Source organism: Opisthocomus hoazin, chromosome 10 (assembly GCF_030867145.1).
Source record: "Opisthocomus hoazin isolate bOpiHoa1 chromosome 10, bOpiHoa1.hap1, whole genome shotgun sequence".
NCBI lineage: Eukaryota > Metazoa > Chordata > Aves > Opisthocomiformes > Opisthocomidae > Opisthocomus > Opisthocomus hoazin.
This window is the reverse complement of record NC_134423.1, coordinates 16822906-16830608: the sequence shown is the minus strand read 5'-3', so window position 1 is coordinate 16830608 and position 7703 is coordinate 16822906. Positions and strand designations below refer to the sequence as shown.

Below are 7703 nucleotides of genomic sequence, written 5' to 3'. Positions count from 1 at the left end.
CTCTGTCAGACGATGCTGTATACTCGAAGGAGTATGATTCCAATTTTAATTATGTTTTTGAAGAAAAGTTACAGAACTGTAATGAACACAGGTTGCCCAGAGACCATATCAACCCTGTGCAAAACGCTCGTTTGATTCATCATTTCTCTGCTGTGGGTTAAAAACTGATACAGCTATACCCATCCACATTTGACTGCATTGTATCATTATCTGGAGGGCCACGATAACAAGAAGGGGAGGATTTACAGAATCAGTCCTCAGTCTGAGCAGAAGCAAATACAGAAGAATCAAGAGTACAATGTGGAAATTATTCCTTACTGTAGACCTTATATTGGCAGCACAAACAAGCTAGTTCATCTGTCCTGTATATTGATAAGCTGCACCACAAAAAGCAAGATGGTGTGTAGAAGTGGTTGCAGTCTGAGTGTTCTTTTGCTCCCCCTTGCAATGAGCACTGTCTCTCACCCCTTAGTGACACCTGGCAGCAGCACTCCTAGGTGGCTGCCACCCATCTGTGTCTGGAGAAGGACTACATAGGTAGGAACAGTCAGAGGGCTATACTCACTTACTCTTCCACTGATGCCAACATCTAACATCAAATATCTGTGCAGAAAATAAAAATAGACAGCTAATTAACCAGAAGTAACTGGTTTTGTCCAAAATGGTAGGGGTGGGTGTCATGAATGAGTGGTCAGGACGCTTAAATAATCACTCAAAGGTTTTACAATAGAAGATTTTACTGAAAGTTTAGAAAGTGTGATTTTACAGAGTTCGTTGGCAAGGTTCACTCCATTACTTGTTAAATGAACGGAATACAAAATCAAAGGGGGTTCTGAGTAGAAAATGGCTTATACAGAGTGGAAGAAAAGTGTAAGGCGGTAGGGAAGACTCTCCTGTTGAGTTGCCACGTTCGGACTGGACCCCCCGTGCTTTCTAAACTCCTTCTCAGAGAGGAGCCTTGGTGCGGCTGGATCCAGAACTGGCCTTAGACCACAATGGTTTATGTCTAAGGAACATGCTTAGCAGCAGTTCAGCTTGTGTTCACAGTTCAAAGAGAGAAAGAGAATCACAGGAATTTAGCAGCTGTTAATCACTGTTTAACTTAGCATTTACTGAGTGATTAAAAAGAATTTGCTGTTACAATCACAATAGTAGAATATTTTGTTTTGAATCAATTCACACACACATACACGCAATCATAAAAGCTCCCCTCGAGTTCAGCGCAAATGATTTCTCAATGGACAAAGGTTGAGTCTTGAGGAGATCAGAGCAAATAGTTTGCGAGTTACTCTGAGCAGCGTCCCACCCACAGGGAGTTACTGGGCGCAGCCTGCTGCGGACCAGAAGAGCTCAAAGAGCTTTCCTTGGTACCACTGTTTGTAGGGTCTCAAGAGGATTGACTTCAGGCATCAGTAATTTTCCATCCTGGTCACAATCCACATGATGCAATCCTGGTATCTAGACAGCAACTATACAATTCTAGTACTACCCAGAATGCACAGTTCTGACATCTACCAGGCAGGTGCGACTCCAGGCATCAGGAGTTTCAGGTGCGGTCAGGGAGCGCCTGATCGGCCCAACTCACAGCTCTTGTACAAAGACAAGGAAAGTGCCAAGTCGTCCCGATTCAATGCACGCCAGCTAACTATTCTTGCAGTGTAAGCAAGAGTGTTGGCTGGTTCTGGGATTGCCAGGTATGAGGGGGGACACGGCAGTGTGGTTGCCTCTTTCCTCTATGCCAATTATACTTTGAGGGAAATTTTTGGTTGGTTACCTTAATTATTGAGATTCGTTAAATGTGATTAAACAAGGTTACATATGTAAGTAGGGATTTGTAGCAATGTGACTTGTTTAGCTAACTTCCACACTCTAATGTATATGAAAATGTTTAACAGCAAGCATAATATCACAAGAGTCAACAGAATCACAGTGGGGTGTAACATATGGTTCAGGATTCCGGTCGCTGTTCAAGACCACCCAAATAAGGTATCCCAACAGCGATGTTCCCCAACCTTCACTCTTTCAAGGACATGGTGCATTTCTTCTGTGTCATGATGGACAGTGATCAGAGTCCTTTGTCCACTGTCTCGAATTTGTTTCAGCAGTTGATGCAGGTCATCACTTTGCAACAGCTTTTTCATGAATGTGAGGTTCAACCCAATAGCGGTAGGTGACAGGTCTTGATATGATGCATAGTCGGATTTCAGCAATTAGAATCATAGAATCATAGAATCATTAGGGCTGGAAAAGACCTCTAAGGTCATCAAGTCCAACCATCCACCAATCACCGCCATGTCTGCTAAACTATATCCCCAAGTGCCATATCTACATATTTTTTAAATACCTTCAGGGATGGGGAGTCAACCACTTCCCTGGGCAGCCTGTTCCAATGCCTGACCACTCTTTCCATAAAGAAATTTTTCCTAATATCCAATCTAAACCTTCCCTGACACAACTTGAGGCCATTGCCTCTTGTCCTATTGCTAGTTAGTTGGGAGAAGAGACCAACACCTGCCTCACTACAACCTCCTCTCAGGTAGTTGTAGAGAGCAATAAGGGCCCCCCTCAGCCTCCTCTCCTCCAGACTAAACAGCCCCAGTTTTCTCAGCCTCTCCTTGTAAGACTTGTTCTCCAGACCCCTCACCAGCCTCATTGCCCTTCTCTGGAAATGCTCCATCACCTCAATGTCCTTCTTGTAGTGAGAGGCCCAAAAGTGAACACAGTACTTCAAGTGTGGCCTCACCAGTGCTGAGTACAGGGGCATGACCACCTCCCTACTCCTGCTGGCAACACTATTCCTGACACAAGCCAGGATGCCGTTGGCCTTCTTGGCCACCTGGGCACTCTGCTGGCTCATGTTCAGCCAGCTGTCGACCAACACCCCAAGGTCCTTTTCCTCCAGGCAGCTTTCCAGCAACAGGACCTGGCACTTGACCTTGTTGACCTCATACAGTTGGCCTTGGCCCATTGATCCAGTCTGTCCAGATCCCTCTGCAGAGCCTTCCTACCCTCAAGCAGATCAACACTCCTGCCCAGCTTGGTGTCATCTGCAAACTTATTGAGGGAGCACTCAATCCCCTCATACAGATCATTGATAAAGATATCAAACAGAACTGGCCCCAAAACTGAGCCCTGGGGAATACCACTCATGACCGGTCAACAGTTGGATTTAACTCCACCGCAACTCTCTGGGCTTGGCCATCCAGCCAGTTTTTTACCCAGCGAAGCATACGCCCATCCAGACCATGAGCAGCTTGTTTCTCCAGGAGGATGCTGTGGGAAAGAGTGTCGAAGGCCTTACTAAAGTCCAGGTAGACAACATCCACAGGCAATTGATGAGTTGTAATAGGAGCTGAATAGTTAAGTATCATCCTTCAATTTTGGTAAAATTACAAACACAGGTGTTGAAGTGGTTATCTATATCTGCAGTGGTAGTGTCTATGGATATAGAATCACAAAGGGTTCTCATGCAAATGCATCCATTTCCAATATATACGAGTATAGTTTCAGGGGTTTCATCAGGGTGTATTTCAAGGTGACAAACATTTTATTTTGTGTCAAGACAAATGTCTTGGGCCTTGATAGTATTACTTTCACAAACAAATCCCTGTTGTTCCCACACAACACATGCAGTAATATCAACAGTTTGCCTCTTTTTTTTTTTTGTTGGGCCCATACTCTGTGTTCTAATGGAAGGAGTACAGTTCCATTGTGATTTAATCCTAGTGCAATAATTGGGTATAGAGTGTATACCGAAGCATTGCTTATAGATAGAACAAAAGCTGTGGCTTTGCTGTTAGTGGGATTGTAAGTGAAATTAACTAGTTGCCACCAGGACTGGAATTCCCTTTCAAATTTAGTTGCATTATCCCAAATTTCAGTGGGTAGGGTGCCTTCTTCACCTTCTCTTATAATTGTTGCTACAGTAGATTGTACCTGCAGTTGAGCCTGAATACAGCTGAGAACAAGAGAGACATTAATTTGCGTTACAGCTAGTGCATCAACAATTAATTGCTGATATTTTTCAGTTATTCTCTCACGTTGGGGTAAAATGTCAGATAAGAGCCACTGATTAGTTCCTAATGCTGATAGAGAAGATTGTAATGGTTGGGTTAATTCATACAAATTACTTGTTACTGAATTTATCTTGTTTGCCAAAACTTCAGCATCTATGCTGTTTAGCACTCCCTATCCAGTTCCTAAGACACCAGTCACGTCTCTCCTTGGTCATTTTGGAGAGGTCCGGGTTCGTCCGTGCAGCCATGCTAACCATCCTGTATAAGATGTTTTTAGGAATGTTGAACAGGTAGGTTTAAGTGCAGAGATGTTAACCTCCACGGACAATTCCACTCGTTTGAGAGTCATGAGGGGTTAAATAGCATTTGCTGTTGCCCTGTGTTTTTGATTAGGTAGGGACCAATGTTGTAGGTGTAAGGAGACACTTCGATAGGAGGCTCAGGCAGTGGGTGTAATTGTTTGACAGCAATTTTTAATTGGAAACCTAAGCTGGAGCGAGAGCTGGGGTCTGTCGAAAGACATGCTACAAGTGTTGAATGTGGTATGGTAAATATACACCAACCTTCATGTTTGAAAGGACAGGTGCATATGTATTGTTCTCCCCCAACATAGTATATGACGATGTGTAAATCTGCTGTCATGCATTCATCGTGATTTTCAATTCCACATCCTACAGAGACGGTATCTTCTTCCACCCCCTTCAGAGATGTAAATGGTGAATTTTCATCATCATTTTTAATGTTCTAATCTTCTCTGTGAAAAAGCAATGTTATTATGTAGCTCTATTGTGGATAAATTTAGATTACGTATAGGTATGTCACGAAGTACGTCTGTATCATTCCATGGCCATCCCGTGGAGCACAACTTCCACATTTGTTGTTCAGTAATCATGAAATTAAACAATAGTTCTACACCACATTTACCTGAGGGGCAGAGTGCTAGTACAGAATGTGTAAAAGTTAAATTGTACCAACAATCTAGTTCTGGTATATTGCAACAAGATTTTTCATTGTATTTGGGTTTGGAGAAATCAGTGTACTATATTCTGATTTCAGTGGGTTTGCTATTACTAGATCCATTGATTACTCAACATCCTGTTTTAATTTCCTCCCCTGGAGTGGCTTGGAGTGATAGAATTTGGCAAATGCTATTGTTATCGTGGGATATTCCAGTTCCTTTGTTGTGTAGTATTTTCCATTTCCATTCCTCCTCTAGGTGTGCCTCGTCTCCATGAATAACTAAAGTAGCAAGGTTTAAGCGTGTTTCGTCTTTTGGTGGGATCCCAGCACTTCTGGCATGATTTACTAGTGCATGGTCCCAGGATTTTGTGTCTGCACTGGAAGGGTTATACTTATCCCAATTAAGAAGAAGAACGATGGTGAGCTGGGGATACGCTGCTGTTGCCACCATTGGCATCAGTGTAGATTCTTCTCGTCTGTATTTGCAAAAGAAAAGAATGAGAAGTTTTGGTGGGGAAGGCCAAACAGGTTACCCCTCTTTGATACAGGATAAATTCATCTAGTAGTTATTCTCTGCTTTGTACTATTATTATCAGTAGCTTCCCAATTTTCATTAGGGTTAGGATTGATATTTTAACTGAAAGACCACATACTGCCATCCGGCAAGTGGCAGGTTTGTCCACTTAAAACAGCGAAGCCTAAAATGTTTTCTTTGTGAACCTTAACTGCAAATTGAGTAGACGGCATACACTGGTCATCAGGGAGCCAGAAATTAACCTTTGCAGTTCGGCAAATAGCACTTGCTCCATTCACTCCAGTAATTTTAACTCTTTGCTGCCTGGGTCATACACCAAACTTCTCAGCATCTTGTTGTGTTAGTATTGAAATCTGTGCTCCTGTATCTATCAGAAATTTTGTCATTTGTTGTCAAGGTCCGACTGCGATTAAAATGTATGGACCATTATCGTGTATACATTGATAGGGTTCCACTTGCTGGACAGATGGACCAAGTTGTCATCCAGGCATTATTCATTTTTGGACTGAAAAAGGAAAGGGTTAACAATGTCTCTCAGAGCTGGTAGTAGTGTTTGGGATCGTTTCTTTTCCAGCTTTTATATAAGTCCTAGCCACCGGTAGTTGCTTTTCTACAGCTTCCCAGTCATGCCCATTCTCACGAACCCATTCATCTGAGAATTTGGGAAGTGGATTTATTCAATTTTTTTTTTTTAACTATTAGGTGATACTACTTGCCATCATGACAGCTATGCCAATTTGTCACAAATGGGTGGTTCAGTTGCTTAACTGATCACTCAAAGGTTTTACAATAGAAGATTTTACTGAAAGTTTAGAAAGTGTGATTTTACAGAGTTCGTTGGCAAGGTTCACTCCATTACTTGTTAAATGAACGGAATACAAAATCAAAGGGGGTTCTGAGTAGAAAATGGCTTATACAGAGTGGAAGAAAAGTGTAAGGCGGTAGGGAAGACTCTCCTGTTGAGTTGCCACGTTCGGACTGGACCCCCCGTGCTTTCTAAACTCCTTCTCAGAGAGGAGCCTTGGTGCGGCTGGATCCAGAACTGGCCTTAGACCACAATGGTTTATGTCTAAGGAACATGCTTAGCAGCAGTTCAGCTTGTGTTCACAGTTCAAAGAGAGAAAGAGAATCACAGGAATTTAGCAGCTGTTAATCACTGTTTAACTTAGCATTTACTGAGTGATTAAAAAGAATTTGCTGTTACAATCACAATAGTAGAATATTTTGTTTTGAATCAATTCACACACACATACACGCAATCATAAAAGCTCCCCTCGAGTTCAGCGCAAATGATTTCTCAATGGACAAAGGTTGAGTCTTGAGGAGATCAGAGCAAATAGTTTGCGAGTTACTCTGAGCAGCGTCCCACCCACAGGGAGTTACTGGGCGCAGCCTGCTGCGGACCAGAAGAGCTCAAAGAGCTTTCCTTGGTACCACTGTTTGTAGGGTCTCAAGAGGATTGACTTCAGGCATCAGTAATTTTCCATCCTGGTCACAATCCACATGATGCAATCCTGGTATCTAGACAGCAACTATACAATTCTAGTACTACCCAGAATGCACAGTTCTGACATCTACCAGGCAGGTGCGACTCCAGGCATCAGGAGTTTCAGGTGCGGTCAGGGAGCGCCTGATCGGCCCAACTCACAGCTCTTGTACAAAGACAAGGAAAGTGCCAAGTCGTCCCGATTCAATGCACGCCAGCTAACTATTCTTGCAGTGTAAGCAAGAGTACAATGTTGGCTGGTTCTGGGATTGCCAGGTGTGAGGGGTGGCTGCACCACCACAGTGGGTTATCACTTCGGCTCAGTAGGCTTCATATGCCTCATGATATTACATTATATTGCTTCCTTTTATACACCGTAGAAAACATGGTGAAATGTAGAATACAGGTCAGGAATGAGAAAGGGACAGTTTATTTATACAACCTACTTAATGACCAGCCCACACTTGCTGTATGTCTGTGCACTGGCCAACATACATAAACTTGTACATTTTCTCAAAATCCTGCTGATCATAACAGTTTCTGCCTGTAAATCAATGTAAGATCATGTTTCACCTACTCATGCTATTCCTATGCACTGAATTTCTGTAGAAGTAATATTTACTTGTCTGAAGTTATCAACATGCAAATCATAAGCTGTGACACACTAGTGTGATAGCATAGGAATATCTGAAGTACATTCTCAACA

At 42.7% G+C, this 7703-nt stretch overlaps 1 pseudogene; it reads right to left on the bottom strand.

Annotated features, from left to right (window-relative positions):
• Positions 1-3367: 3367 nt before the first annotated feature.
• LOC142362533 (uncharacterized) lies at positions 3368-4658 on the bottom strand (annotated as a pseudogene).
• Between the last annotated feature and the right edge of the window lie 3045 nt (positions 4659-7703).